Source organism: Onychostruthus taczanowskii, unplaced genomic scaffold (genome assembly GCF_017590055.1).
Source record: "Onychostruthus taczanowskii isolate IOZ18803 unplaced genomic scaffold, ASM1759005v1 scaffold53, whole genome shotgun sequence".
In the NCBI taxonomy this organism is placed as follows: domain Eukaryota; kingdom Metazoa; phylum Chordata; class Aves; order Passeriformes; family Passeridae; genus Onychostruthus; species Onychostruthus taczanowskii.
Genome location: NW_024502902.1, coordinates 4199363 through 4214753, shown reverse-complemented (window position 1 = coordinate 4214753; position 15391 = coordinate 4199363). Strand labels below are relative to the sequence as shown.

The window sequence follows — 15391 nt, the reverse complement described above, 5'->3', positions numbered from 1 at the left end:
GTTACTCTGTGGTCAAAGACCCAGAGCTGAGGTTTGGACTGGTGTCCAGCAGGACTCAAGGCAGTGGCAGGAGGCTGTTGGAAGAGAGGGAGGAGGTCCCAGCCTGTTTCGTGGCTCAGCCCCAGCTCCATGGGCTGCAGGGCCAAGGCACCTCCAGTCACCACCTTGGCCTCCCTTGCCCCTCGAGATGAGGGCCATGATCATGCTGAGTATCTGCTGCCACATGGCTTCAGACCCAGGACAGGAGGTACGGTGTGGCCACCCACCTTCCCAGCACCTAATCCATGAAGTGAGGAGCATCCCTTCCTGCCTCTGTCCCTCACTGTCCTCTCTCTGACATGGTGGCTGGCCCTGGTCAGCAGAGGGACTGTGTCACCCACCGATGGAAACACTCTGCCCTCTTCATGGTCACGTACCTGTGAGACAAAGGCTGCCCTGGCACTGGCAAGGAGGGGCAGAGGTGTCACAGGTGGCCACTGGTGTGTGCCCACATGGGACAATGTCTTCACTTGCTCCTAAGCTCAGGTGAGAACCTGGCAGAGAGCAGGAAGGGGAATGCAAGCAACCATCATGGGGTGACTCAGATGTGAGCAAGGCAAGCCTCAAGGCACAGACATTAGCTCAGGGGTGATGAAGAAATGTCACCATCCCTTTCCAGATCACTGTGTTTCACAGGTGGGCAAATGCTGCAAATGCCAAGTGTAGAACTCCTGCCTCATCTTCTCCATCTTGCACTTTTGCCATGCTGTGATGCATAGTCTGAGCTGGAACCACTCTGTGGGCTCACAGAAAGCTGCACCTAGCAAAGAGTAATGGAGTGTGCCAATATTTTTAAATTAGTGAAGAGGAATGGCACAGGTGACAAGAATCAGCCTGAGAGCCTAGCCCCTGTTAACACTGCAGCTGGGTCCAGCTAAAGGAGCAGAGAGAGTTTATGGGTGTACCTCCAGGAGTGAGCAGGCAAGCTGGTTACCCTCTTAAAGTAGAGATGGAGCTCTTTTTTCTAGACTGATCAGAGAGTGTTGCTGCCCATTTCAGATGAGGGGCAGAGAATGTTTACTCTTTGGGTTCAATTTTCCTCTTACTCTTCTGTGTTTCAGATAAAGCATTTTTCAGGATGCTCAATTTTGTGCTGACATGGCTGGTGCACTCATTGGTACAGAGCTTCCTGGAGGCCTGAGCATCTTCATCAGGTCTCCACGTCCCACGAGAGCTTCCAGAGAGGGAGCTTCCAACTGCTGCCTAAAATGTCAGTCTCTCCGTGTCCTGGGTTAAGTTGCAGCTATGTCAAGTGATGAGTGTGGGTTTTCCCCAGCCATGTGACAATGAATAAGCCCTGCCTGTGGGATTCAGATCGTGCAGATGCTGTGTGATCTGAGCAAGGATGCCGGGGCTGATGCGTAGGTCGGAAGGACATGGAAGAACCTACAAACTGGTGTCTTCCTTATCAGGCAGGGAGGCTGGTGCTGGTTAAAACACAATGTTTGTTTTCTGCAGAAGTGGTTTTCTGTGCCATACTGCCTGTGCCCTGAAGTTTGATTAAAGAGACATACAGTGATTCAGGTTTCACAGTGTTCGCGCTTGATTTCAGCACTGTGGGCCAGGCGAGAAAGATGGGGTAGGTCCTGACTGAGTCCTACAGGATTCAAATCTAACAAGGAAATGACAAGGAAGGCAGTGAAATCATCTTAACTGTGGAGTTTAAAGATTCCCTGGTGATTTTTGGCAGCTGTACTCAATCATTCCCTGTAGCAACAGACACATTCTGAGCATGGTGTGGAAACGGCACTGCTGCCTGGCAGCAATGAGCACTCCTTGCCGTGGAGGGCCAAGTTCTGTTTGGTTGTGGGGAAGGTGTTTTGGGGGGCAGGGGACATCTGCCTGCTCATAGGCAGAGGATGTGATACAGTAGGATAGTGTGGCTCCCTGCCATTGGGCCCAAGTTGTAGCTATTACTGCAGATAATTACAGGTGTTTCAAGTTTGCCAGTGTGCTTTTTCCAGAACTGTGTGTCTTAGCACATTTCAAAAGAAGCAAGCAACCCACAATAAGCATGCTAATTAGCAAGTGGCTGTGGTGAGAGACACCAAACAGACGCTGGAGGAGAAGTGCCACAAATGGTTCACAGGGTTGCGCATTTCGGCTCTGAGCCAGATTCAGACCCTGCAGTCAGACTCCCGGCTTAGTGGTGGGGCATTTCCAGCCTTTGAAGTCACATTTCCTGCTGACACCTTTGTGTGATGAAGATGAGCCCACGCTGCAATCCCTGATGTGCAGAATGGGATGCAGATGGGATAGCACAAGTCACTGCTGTGACAGAGCAGAGCAGTGACAGCCGGCAAGCCCTGGGGTGGGCAGGCACGGGCTGGGGACGTGGCACCCGGGGCATGGCTGTGGCTCTGGGTGCTGCTGCTGCCCTTTGTCACCCTTGCTTTGAGCAACAATGCCCTTGGGCAAGCCAGGTCAGGCACATGCCCTGCACAGCAGGTCCTGACCTGATTCCTCAGAATGCCAGGACGCTGCTGTGACTGTTCCTGGCTGGAGGAAGTGGCACTGCACTTCAGAAATTAATCATAGAGCCTTCTCTTTTAAATTCCTATAAACCACTTAAAATCCATCCTCCTTTGTCTTCTTTTTCTGGGCTGTCTCCCAAGTGACTTCTCAGGATTTCTATGAAAATTATCTCAGAGCATAGTGGAAACAGGATGAAAAAAATACATCCCATCTTTTCTCTTGATGACCGAAGCTTTTTTAAGTGAAGGTGTCATGATGGATGAGTGAGGAAGTTCATTTCCATTTTAATTTCAAACTTCAGTGGAGTGGGTCACCCACTTCATTTTCTGAGTGAAGCATTGTGCTGAAAGCTGTTACCTCTAGGCTTGGCTGCACTAAAAGTCCATTACATTAACTTAAAATCTCTTCACATTATATTTAAACTCTGGGTGGATTTTCAAAGGCTACTGTTAACACAGCAAAGCCAATCTGTCTCGGGGAGATGCCTCTGTTGCCAAAGATGGAAGATGCTGTACAAAATTCTGATTAAAATGGTAGAAATCAAGGCCATGGCTTGGACTGAGTGGAAGAGGATCCTTCTTAGTGTGTTTTTTCACTGGGATGAATACTGGAGAAGTAGAGGGGATTGTTTGGGTCAAACTGAAGTAGAAAGATTTACATATATTTTTCTCAAAATAAAAAAGTGAAAACCAGAAAGTAAAGGTGTTTCAGGTCATCCCTAGGCCTTTTTGCTAAGGCCAAGAGAAAACACTGTCTTCTGAATCTTCTGCAACTTTTTTCCTTTTTTTTTTAGTACAATACTGCAATTCAACTATCAAAACTCACTGTTTTGGAATCCAGTGATTGGAATGCTGTTTGAAAGTCTGAAATCAGTCAGAAAATCTTTGATGTGATTTAGGCTTTTACAAAATGGAACATCTCATTTTGCACATGTCTAAGTGACATTGCATGGCATTTTCAAAATTCCTCCTTCTCTTCACAACTTTTTTTTTTTCCCCCAGCCAAAATTATTTGTTGATTTTGACCCAGTTTTGCAAGTAGCTCCATTTGGTGCTTGTCAAAACATGTTCCAGATGATCTACTTGTGCTGGGGTGAGAGGCCAGGAGGAGACATGGGATACAGCATGGGCTGTCCGTGTGAGAAGGAACAGAGGGCAGAGGTGGGAATGGTTGAGCAGGGGCACAGCTGGTTCTGGCCACTGTCCTTGTTGTAGGTGCTTAAATTCAGCAACGGGGTGTCACAACCACTCAGGGAAGAATTGGGAGGAAAACCTGGAGTGCAGAAGGCCCCAGGAGAAGAGCTGAGGGGAAAGAGAGAAAGAGTTAATTGGAACAACCAAAATAAACCATGAATGGTGGTGACAGTAAAGCCACACTAATTCATCACAGCTCAGTAAGGAACTGAATGCAACAGAAGTGATTTAAAGCAGACCCAGAGTCTATGCAGAGGGTTAAGCTCAGCCAGCTGAGCAACATGGCTTTGTCTGAAGCTGGCCAAAACAGGAATGGGGAGAGGGCAGAGTCCAAAACGCTGGCTCAAATGCTTTGCCTACAAGACGCCAGTAAACTGTGAGCTCTTAATCTCACTTGCCATAGAGCAGGCTGTGTGGGCATTGCTGTGCCTGTGGTGGCTACAGAAGCCAAGCCCCTCAGTGCCCAGACACAGCCTGGAGTGGGAGATGTCAGGTGCTGTGTACTCCCTGTGGCTCCATGTCAACAACGCACTGAAAATACAGACCATGCCCCTCAAATTCACTTCTGCCCTTACATAACACCATGCTTCTTGAAGGTAAAGCTTCTGTGCTCAGACACTGGCCGGGTTTCTTCAGAGCCCAGGGTCTGAGCCAGCTCCCTGTGGCCAGGTGGCAGTGCCAGCCCCACGGCACGACAGAGTTGAGCTGTGAAAGAGAACAGGGAAAAAAGAACTGACACAGCCGTGCACTAACACGTAAAGATCAGAAAATCTATGAAAGGGGTTCTGGAAATGGCATCTTAAAAACTTGCAGTCAGTTTTCCCCCCTTCCCTTTTTCATGGTGTCCAGGTTACAGTAGAGTGCCAGTTTAGTACTAAAGGAGTGTAACAAAACCGTGTATTCTACTCCTCTTTAGGTAATTTCTGATGAACTGTTGATGATGGATGGTTTGCAGGAGCTGTCTGGTGCACACCTGACACCTCAGGCTACAAGCTGGGTGTTAAATGAGATAAGGAGAGAGGCAAACTCTGCAAGGCAGGTAGTGTTTAGTCTTCTTCACAAATAACTCAGCTGTGATAACTCCCTCTGGGGGAAGCACCAGCACGGTTAAGCCCATCCTGAAGGGATCATCTCTTCTAATGGGCCATAATGAACTCAAGGACACCACCAGAATAGACAGCTGCAAGCACTTGGACCATCAAGGAGTCCCAAAGTACCCCATGACTTACAGGATTGCATCATTCCACTGTGAAACTCCCTGCCCTGTGGAAGGTACTGAACATTCCCACCTGAACCTGAGCATATATAATCTTGGGGTTTGGAGGCCTGGGACACCACCACCCACACCCAGAGGAGGACTAGAAATTTTACAGGGCCATTGCTTTCAACAGGACTGCAACCACCATTTGTTGGACTGTGGCCACCACCCTGACCAACAGGCTGTACTCTGACTTGGTGAGTTTAAATCAGTTTGTATCATTGCATTTATTGCAATCTCTCCAGTAAACTGTAACTCTAACCTGAAATCTCTATTAACGTTATTGAGTGGGGTTCATTTCTTCTGCCAGTTTACTTTCAAACCAGCACAAATGGCCAACCATCCCTCTAAATGCTGCTCAGGGTCAGGAGCATCTGGTGGAGGCACAGCACTGAGATGTCACAGCAGTTTGAGCCAAGCAGATCTTCTGAGCCTATGGGGACCTGTGCTCCCTCCCATTATTTACCTCTTGGGCTGGCTTCCAACAACTATACCAGGTATAAGAAAGTATAGCAAACTATTATAGGCTTGTTTCTGTTCATGTCTGTGTTTTCTGTGATATTTAAGGAGAAGAGACATCCATGGGAAAGAGTACTCACCCACAGGGCTGCAAGGAAGCCTACATATTTTAGATGTTCTTCAAGGATACAGAAAATATCTGGGGATAAAGGAAGCCTGGCAGATTTGGACTTTTGCAAGCAGTGGTGGTGGGAGGCACAACAATAGAGGCTGGTGATTAAAATGTGAAACTCAAATTGCCTCACTCCTCCTTGCAGCAGGCCAGGTGTCCCATACCTTGTGTGTAGGACACAATACTCTGGCTATTTCCTTCCCCAGAGCCCTCCTGGGTCAGACAGAGCTGAGTGTCCTGAGTGTCTTCTGGTCCGTGGTGCCTGGGTGGGAGAGGCACTGCAGTGCCACACTGCCACAGGAAGTACACCAGCCTCCACAGCTACTGTGCCCCACTGCAGCCCCTTCCCCATCCTCCCTGATATGCTGGATATGTCTGTCATCACGTAATGCTCTAGCATTACACAGGAGGATGCTTGTGAGATCTGGGCAAGGAATATAGGGGAATTTTCAGAAAGGAGAGGGAGCAAATAGTACTCATCTCTCCAGAGCCAATTGGAGAGAGTTATTGCAAGCTATTGTTTCTCCTCTTCATGGAGGAGTAATTGTGCTGGAGTAAATCAGCATTGCTGCTCAGCACACACAGTGAGTTGCTCTCATGCTCTCTCCTCTGTTGCTAAACTGAGAGCATCCTCCTTAGTTCAACATGAGATCAAAATCCTTAAATACCTGATGGTGCCATTGATCCAGTCACTCTCTCTGGCTTTGGCTGTGTCCTATATACTCTGCCTTTAGCTCATTTCATTTTATGAATGCTTTTCCAGTGAAAACAACAAAACAGGTAAAGAGCTCTTGGATATGCTCAGAAAGGAAGAATGACTCCACAGTGAGGGCCACACCATGTCGAAGCCTTTGCTCTAGGCTCCTAAGCCATGAAAATAATGAAAATGGGGTTAATAAAACAAGCACCTAAGCTACCCTAGCTTTTAACCCATGAAAATTATTTCCTTGTAAGATATCAACTAGGAGCACAGGAACTCTAGTTCTGGGGAATGTTGGAAAGTCTCAAGACCTTCATGTAGTTTCCACTTCATCCTGCAAGTATTTAAGCATGGTTCTGTCCTGCCTGAGTGATGCAGGCTGAGGGAGAAGGCTCCCTCAAGCAGCCGCTGGAATGAGGAGTCAGGCTGTGCAGAGGCTGGTGTTGTACAAGGCTGATCTCCTAAGCACAAGGAAGCAGCACTTGGCTGGCTCTTGGTTTAGGGTGATCACAGAACAACATTGCCTCAGCAGGATCAGGGGACAGTACAGGCCCCAGCCTGGCCAACAATTGCTTGGAAACATAGAACCAAAGAAGGATTAGATAGCACTGTGTTCTGTATTTACAGGCAGGGAAATACAGGCAGGAAAAAAAAAAAGCTGACAGAAACATGTCAAGGTTAAAATGAAATATCTAAGCAATGTATTTTTAAACAAAGTATAAAGATCTGGTGAAAAATGTAGAAAGGTTTTAATTCTAACAAAGCAGTGCTGCACTTTAGGTTAGCTGATCCTTTGTCTAATCATTTTGTTTAAATTCACAAAAGCACTCTGTGTCATGGCAGCAGCTGCAGGCACATAAAACCAGCACTGCCATGGATCCGGGTATCGCTTTCAGTAAAGGAGAAAAGTCACAAACCCCAGCAGCATCTCATGCGTTCTCTGACACACATTGGACTCCTTGGTTTGCAGATTTGACTCACTAAGCTGAAGGAAAATCAGTTCAACCACAAAATAAAAATGGCTTGTCTGTACCAAGGTACTGAGCTGATCTGAGCTCTAGCATGGAAGGACAAGGACTTGTGAACAGGCTGGTTTGGCTCAGAAGAGGACAGGATGAGGGACCTCTGGAACACAAATTTTAGGAGGAAGATGAGTGATCAGAGGCCCAATGTACCAGAGGGCACATTGTACAGGATTCCACTCAATTCCTCTATCCAGGACTTTCATGTATATAATTTAAGGCCCCTTCCCATCTCCACGCATGGCTTCTGCTCTGTTTCACATTCCACGTGGCTCTGAGTTATTCTGCTTAACTTAGGTGCATCCTCTGCCATCCTGGGATATTTTTGCTGCCATCAGTGAATATTAAACGTTATTTTCAATGTCAGACTGAAGGAATTTTTCTGTCAGACACAGATTTATTACCTTTTGTTGGCATGGTGCTTTCCATTCCTCTGACCTGGGTGTCTACTTGGTACTCTCACTTTACTCAAATGAACAAAGAAATGGCTCCACTGACCTATTGTGTAGAGCCATCAGACCTAAACTTCTCAAACAGAAATGTCCTTAGGGTGGTTCCACAAGCTTTTAGAATCCAAGGACCAACTTTACTTTCTGAAAGGACTCTGAAAGGGCAACTTCTGTTCTGTCTCCATGGAGGTTCTAATTCACAAGCCAATGACAGTTAACCCATTAGAAATAAATCTATTAATTCAGCCAATTCCATCTGCATATGTATTTCCCAACACCTACATCAGAAGAATGCTGAGTGGGAGTGAGTTAGGAAACAAGGGATTTTGCAGGCATTTTCCAGGTCAAAATCTGAGGTAGCTCACACAACTTCCAATGATACCATTCTTTAATGGAGATTTCTCTCCTTTGCTCTGCCACCATGGGTAGTCAAGGTGCAAGAGGCTCGGAGGGAGCGACACTGGGGCAGTGCCATGCTCCCCTTGGCATGACTTTTGCACTTCCAGTATTCCTGGAGCTCCAGGCTTTATGGCTTTTTTAATCCTAACCTTCTCCCAAACCCTAACTGCAGCCTTTGGCTGAGACTCATGAGGCCATCACCACAGAGTGTCCAGATGAGAAAGGTGTGTGGCAGCTACCATTTCCCCTCCCCTCCTTCCTGATGGAACTGGGGCTCATTTGACCCCTTCAGTACAATGGTTTAGAGAAAAAAACCTCTTGAGAATTTTTTTTTTTTACCTAACCCTGTTATCTGATTCACTGTAGGTACAGAAAATCATCAGTATCAGGACTAGGGAAGGGATTAGGGGACCTGGCTGTGGACAGAGTGCAGGACAAACCTGCCAGAGACAAGTGGCTATTGGATTTGAAAACACACATTTCAGACCATACTGGTCCAGCAGGTGGGGAATGCTTGCCAGGGTGTTGATGCTGCCTAGGTGCTGAACTGCTGGTACCTTCTGTTCACCTAAAACTGCTGGGCTTCACTGACACATTTCTTCCTTCACTATAGATATTTGCTAAAAATAGTCATATTAAAACTGAAGGGGTTTTGTTGGTTTGGTTTTTTTTAAGAGTAGTAATCAAACCCTCAACAATGCAGAGATTACAGGTTTAAGAGGATCCTTACAAAAGAGACTGAATTTAGGGAGTGCAAATACTTTCCCCTGCCAGCCACTCATTCAAACACAACCTTGGTCCTTAGTAACTGGAAGTGGTTCCTGCCTGATGGATTTTTCATTGAGTGACATAAATAGAGGTGAAGTGGAGAGGATCCTTGACACAATGGCCAGATGCCAACATCACAGCCCCCCAGTATAATTTTCAATGGAATTGAATGGTTCAAATATATTATGAACAGCACCTTTTTCACTTGATCTAAGCATTTTCCTCCACAGTCCTCTCCTGGTGCCTTCCCACTATCACAGCTGTAGCTTTTTTGTGGGTAAGTGGAAGATTTCTCTCTTGTGGGCTGCCAGTTAGGTGGCTTTCAGTACCAGCTAGAGTCAGAGGGATGATTAAAATAAAGTGCAGCCTTTTGTCCTGTCCTTTGCAAAAGGAATTATCATCTATTTCAGAGGAGGATAAAGACTTACCCCACCTCCCGCAGTCCAAAAGATGAACAGAATAACTTTCAAAATGTTAGCAATATATTGTTTTACTACAGTTCTCATTTTCCATTAAAAAAAAAAAACAACAACTTTTTTTTTTTTAATTAAACCCTGTCATTTTATTTCAGTGTTTTGGCTGCCTCCTGGACCCCTGTTTACAGTGTTAGTGCAAGCTAGTGACCAGTTTTAGCCTAGCTCCTACAAAGTAGACATTTATTTTCCTGCTGCTTGGCATAACTCTACCATTTTCTTTCCTCAGAAATGTAATAATATCTTTAATAGGAGACTGACATTCAGGTATCAAAATACCTTCTAAATTCTGATTAGACAGAAACCCAGGCAACTCATAATTTATGGTCATTTGCAAGTACCTCCTTAAAGAGCAGTGGTCAGACTACTTATGTCCTGGTCAAATTCCAGTCTGACAGACTTTAACTTCAGTTCAGGATGGAATTTTTAAGTTGTTTTTGGGTTGTTTTTGTTTGTTTTTTTTTTTTTTTACTCTGGAGAACCTTAAAGCTCTCTCTGGACTGTGACACAGAGGTCACATTTCATACCAGATGTGAATTTTCTAAAGTAAATCCTGCTGTGTATAGAGAGGACTAATGTAGAGCCTTTGAAGTCAGTAGCAAAACCTGCTATGGACTCTGGATCACATATCTATGGGCTGTAAAGATATGTGCAAGTTCTTTGGGACAACAAGACCACATAGACACAGAACATTCCTGCAGGCCACTACAAGTGTCTGTGATTCATTTGAGATGGAAATCAGCCTGCAGTCTTCAATAGGAGATATATTTCAGAAAAAATATGAATAGTAAATATATTTTTCCATCCTCAGGAGTTTTTTGAAGGGCAAATATTCTTCTTTTCCTGCATTGATGTGAATCTACCAGGGGATGGGTCTCTCTCTTCGGTTTCAACAATTGCAAAAAATACACAGCAAAGTGCTGAATGAAACCAACCTCCCCCGAGGACAAGTTTCAACTCAGATGGTTTATCCCTGAAAATCCTCAGTTTCAGTGGATAGGTGTGAAAACATTAAAAAGAAAAACCTTCTTTGGAATGTTCCTGACCAGGAATTTTGTTACAGAGAATTCTAAGCACAGGCTGATACTGAGGCGACTGGGAGGTATTTGGCTCCTGCCAGGCATTTGTTTCTTAGTTTGATTAAGCTCTTAATCTTGTGTTTCCTCTGCGAGTATCAAGCTCCAGAAAACTGCCTTATTCAGCTGCCTAAAGGGAAATAAGATCCAACTTCAAACAAACAACAATCACTGCTCCATTTTTGATCATAATCTGGGGGGAAATGTATCATGAAGCTCGATACCTCAAAAAATCAAGTTTGGGAGTTAAAATTAAAGAATCTGTCAAAGCTAATCACTTCAAATAATGCTGCAATAGAAGACTGGACTCACCACAAGAAGCATTTGCAGCAGGAGATAAAAAGATTATATGCTGAATGGTCTGATGTGAATAGGAAAGATGCTATTCTTAAAGCCCTTAGCTCCCATGATGCAGCATTACAACTTTGGACTGAAATGGTAAAGCTAAACCAGAAATGTGCACTGACAACGTCAGAGCAATCACCCTCGGGGATGACAGCAGAATTCCTACTTCAAAAACAATTTTCTTTTTTTGTTGAATTGCAATTATTAGTATTTAAAACAGCAGCAATTAGTCAGTGAATCCTAGAGCCATTGTGCTGGGCTTCATTCGGTGCTTTATAGCGAAGAGCTGGTGCCTCAAGGACCATAAAAGTGTGAACAGACAAAACAGAAATATGGATGGAGAGGACGCAGAGAAGGAATGACCTGCTGAATGCTTAATATCAAATCAGTAGCACAGCCAAAAATACAATACAGGGTTGTAATCTGCTGCCTGCTTCAGCCAAAACTGCCCAAAGCTGCCTTCCCTAAGAATTCACTTTACATAAAAAGAATTTCATCTCAATGAGACTTTATCCTGGTGGGAACAGGGAAGCAAATGGCAGCAGCTGTGATAAGGTAAATTTCATGAGTTGTTTTGCATTCGCCTCTGAAATGAAAAGCCTTTGAAATGAAGCCTTTGGAAAGAGACATTCCTAAGGGAACAGGAAGTGAGTCCAGGTTCTCTGAGGATACATGTGAGTACCTTTTCAGGGAAAGAGAAAAAAACTGCTCAGATACTCAGACATCTAAAGAATAGTGGGCATCAGCTGCAGTGAAACCCAGGCTAGCAGGCTGCATTCAACCCTACTCAAACCGTGCTCAGGAAAGGTGAATCCAACAGGCAGAGAAAGGAGTTTCCTGGGAGTTTAAGAAGATGCTGTCATACAAGGAGAGACCACAACAGCCCATCTCTTGAGTCTGGCTTCAGCAAAACACAGCAGGAGGAAAACACCAGGTTGGGAGAGCAGCTGTTCCAGGCACAGGACGATGTTGAAAAGTGGTAAATGAGCAGAAGTTTTCCACAAATGCATTTGACCTTTGAGCAACCTCTGCTGAGAGGACTAGTGAGGCAAAAACTAGCAATGCTTTTAAAGTGGAGCTTGTGAACTGGGTATTGCAATGTGCTTTGCTATGGAAAAGGGAATAGAGTTAATTGGTCCTCCCAGGCCTTTGTTCTAAGAAGATGCTGCTGCCCTTCATAAGATATCTTTTCTAGAAAAAAGCAATGACTTTTTTAAAAAGCTCTGCGTTCCACAGAAAGCTTGTAAAGTCTCTTTGCTGTTGCAACACCATGACATATTTTATAAATTTGGGAATATCTGAACTTCTTGAAGAGGCTCTTGTGATCATTGAGTCATTTAGTCTTTAGTATATATTTTCAGCTGGCCATTTAACATTTTTAACAACTGTACTTCTAAGACCTGAATCCTTTTGGCCAAAAAACCCCTCAAGTTCTCCTAAAATTCAGGAAACTGGAAGAACAAAGTTCCCCACCTGAAAAGCAAGCCAGTGAACTGCAGTTATCCTAAAGTTTGTAAGAGATATATTCACAGTGATCTTTTGACCCACACATCTCAAGATGACTCATTTTTGAGAAAGTTTAAAACCTGCCTTTAAAGGATGTCTTCACTACATACACCCATATCTGTTGCCTCTGGGGAAAAAATTAATTCTAATACCTTGCGTTGGTATTGATATATTAATCACACATATGTGATGATTATTCTTGATAATGCAGCTTAACAAGATAATGCAGCATTAAGGAAGAGGTCTGATTACATGTCATCCAGCTAGGGTTGAGCCACTATATTTAGATGCTGACTAATTTAGGAGAGCACTTATCCATCTTCCTGAGGAATTTCTGCAGCTCCTGTTCCTGTGGGATCTGAAGACTTCACACCAGCTGGGCTTTTCACTCCCAGGGTTTCTGCAAGCCTGGAACATGCTGACCTCCCCATTCCACACCTGCCTCCTAGGGCTCCCTTCCTCTGCCACAGTGTCTTGCAGGAACCAACACTTCTCCTGGCTCTCCCAGGGGTGGGAAAGACCTGGTGTCACCGGGACAGGGGTGAACTGAAGGACATGTCCCAGGAAAACTGCACGGGTGATGATGAAGATCTGGTGTCTGTGGTGCAGCATCACCCAGATGTACACTTGCACCTAAAATATGGCTTTGACTTAACTGAACCTGATTCTTAGTCAAAAAATGGGCACTTTATTTTTTTGTATGGTGTATGTAGGAAGGTAAGAGCAGAGAGTTCTTGAATTAGGTGTAGATGCTCCCCTTCAAGTTCCCCTTAAGGATGCCCCAGTGTATTTTCAGTACAGGGCATTGTGTTTATCTGCAAGGTATCTCTAAGGAAGCACCCTTACCTAGGAGACATGGGCTCCCCACATCTGCAGTGCTGCTGAGACACATTTGCTGTGAGCTAGAAGAAAATATTGCTCACATCTAAGATGAGAAGCCATGGTTACAAAGTCCACAGAGACAGCAGAAGTCAACTCAGCAGTGACTTTCCCACATTGAAAAAGATCTATGTCCTGGACAGACCCAGGGATTTGTAGCAAAAGCCTTTTTAGGAGCTTGTGAACTGAGCATGCAGACAGACACACCAGTGGCAAAAGCTGGAGGAGGCATCGAAGGGCTGACAGAAGTTGGCAAGGAGAAGCTGCGAGAGTGAAGCTGGACCAAGAGAGCCAAGAATTACCCATCATCCAGCCCGGAGCTACAGCAACACGGAAAGACAAGGCAATCAATCTTTCTAACTCACTTGGCTACATGATCAAGGAACATTAAGCACTGCCATCAGAAGGCTGCTGTACTTGGAAAGGTATTTCAGGTCCACAGTGTACTGAACCAGAGCGTCCTGAGCAAGGCTGGGTGGGAGGTTACTGGTTGATTCTTACAGAGACAGCAAACTCCTCAGCACAGGAAGAAAGGACCACACATAAAGACTGTGCACGTGAGCTATACAATTCTTTCACTCCTTTAAGTAGACCCCAGGATCCAGGCAATGAAGCACATTTGAATGTCTCTGGCAAGAACATGATCCCACAGAGTACAAAGACAGCATGGTGCACACAAGGTTAGAGATAGCTGGGCCAGAGGACACGGAAACTCAATCTCATTCCAGCACAGGGACCTGTCTATCCCTGCTTTGTAACAGGTGGACAAACAAATAACAGGATCATATTTGATTGCTCCCCTCAGAAATGTCAGGTCATCATTGCAAGGGCAGCTGGCTGAAATGAATGTGATTTTAAAACCACTGCACTTAGCTGTGACTAAAGCTACCAAACAAGAAAGTTTAATATATTATTGTTATTCATGGGTTTGAATGTTTTGTGGGTTTTTCTTTTCCTTTTATTTTTTTCTTTTAAATTGTTTTTTGGAAAAAAAGTAGTTTTTCTTTCCCCCTTGCTACTTGACAGCTTGATTTGCAACTAGTTACACCCTGAAGAATAAATAAGGTATTTCTATTTGCAAATAAAGAGGACAACTTGGCCGCATGCTTAAACATCTTAGTATAGTAGAATAGCCATTCACGGTTTTTTAAATAGTTACATTTTAAAAATTCCTAATCTATATAAATATCATTAAGAAACAGCTTAGAATCCAGAAAACTACCATTTAAATTGATATTATAAGCTAAGTAAAACAACATTACATGTGCTGGACAGAAGTGACTTATCAAAATACTTTACATAAAACATATGCTTTGTTACCCAAAGAAAATATGCTAATTGAAGTTTTTTTTCCATTTGGTGCTCATCAGGTCTGTAGAACTAGTAGATATCAGCCTAAATTTGAAGAGAACAGACTTCTCCTTTTCATTGTCTATTCTGCTTCTTAGCTTTGAGTGGGTTAACTGTTGGACTGATGTAAACTGGAAACAAAAGCAGGGAAAATGTTATTCAGCTGCAAAAGGGATCTCAGTTGTCAAAGCGATCCACCACTTCAGTAAACTCTCACTCTTAACAAATAGCTGGTTCAGCCACTTTTTTAAATTTATAGCAATTAATCTCTCCTGACAACTGTTAATTTTAAACCTTGGTCCTTCACCTTTCTTATGCTTCAGTGGAACAAATGTGGATCCTTAAGGCTAAGAGAAGCCTCTACAGCCTGTCCCATCTGTGTCCCCCTGCTCCCCCCCATCTGTGAAGGCAGCTGGATAAGGTACAGCCAGGAATGACAGGCACCTCTTGCATGGGGAGAGGGAAGGGGGAAAAGGCAGAAGGTGCTACAGGCAGGTGCTATAGGAGAGGAGGATACTGCTGCCCAGGTGGCCCACTGTGAGTTAGATGCCTAAGCAATTAGTTGGGAGAATTAGGGTTTGCAATTGGCTTCCTTGTGGAGTAAGACAGTGCCTGAACCAGCCAATACACATTTGAAAGGGAGTTATGGTTACATCCCGTCTTTCCCAGGCGCTTTGACTGAGTTGCTGAGTAAATACTGCAAAAGATCAAGGTGCTTGAAAACCACTGCAAGAAGCAGACAGGGACTGACTGTCTTTTAAGGCATGTACATAGCCATGACTTATTTTTGTTCTGGAAGCAACTTATGTTCTTCCCATATGGGTGTTT

The 15391-nt window shown here is 44.5% G+C and overlaps 1 protein-coding gene across 1 annotated transcript in view; it reads left to right on the top strand.

Annotated features, from left to right (window-relative positions):
- Positions 1 to 13772, top strand: part of MCM5 (minichromosome maintenance complex component 5) — a 42521-nt gene extending 28749 nt beyond the window's left edge. The window contains exon 21 of the transcript XR_005953542.1: positions 12675 to 13772. The gene's annotated coding sequence lies outside the window, so the exon portion shown is untranslated. The remainder of the gene's footprint in view (positions 1 to 12674) is intronic.
- Positions 13773 to 15391: the final 1619 nt, after the last annotated feature.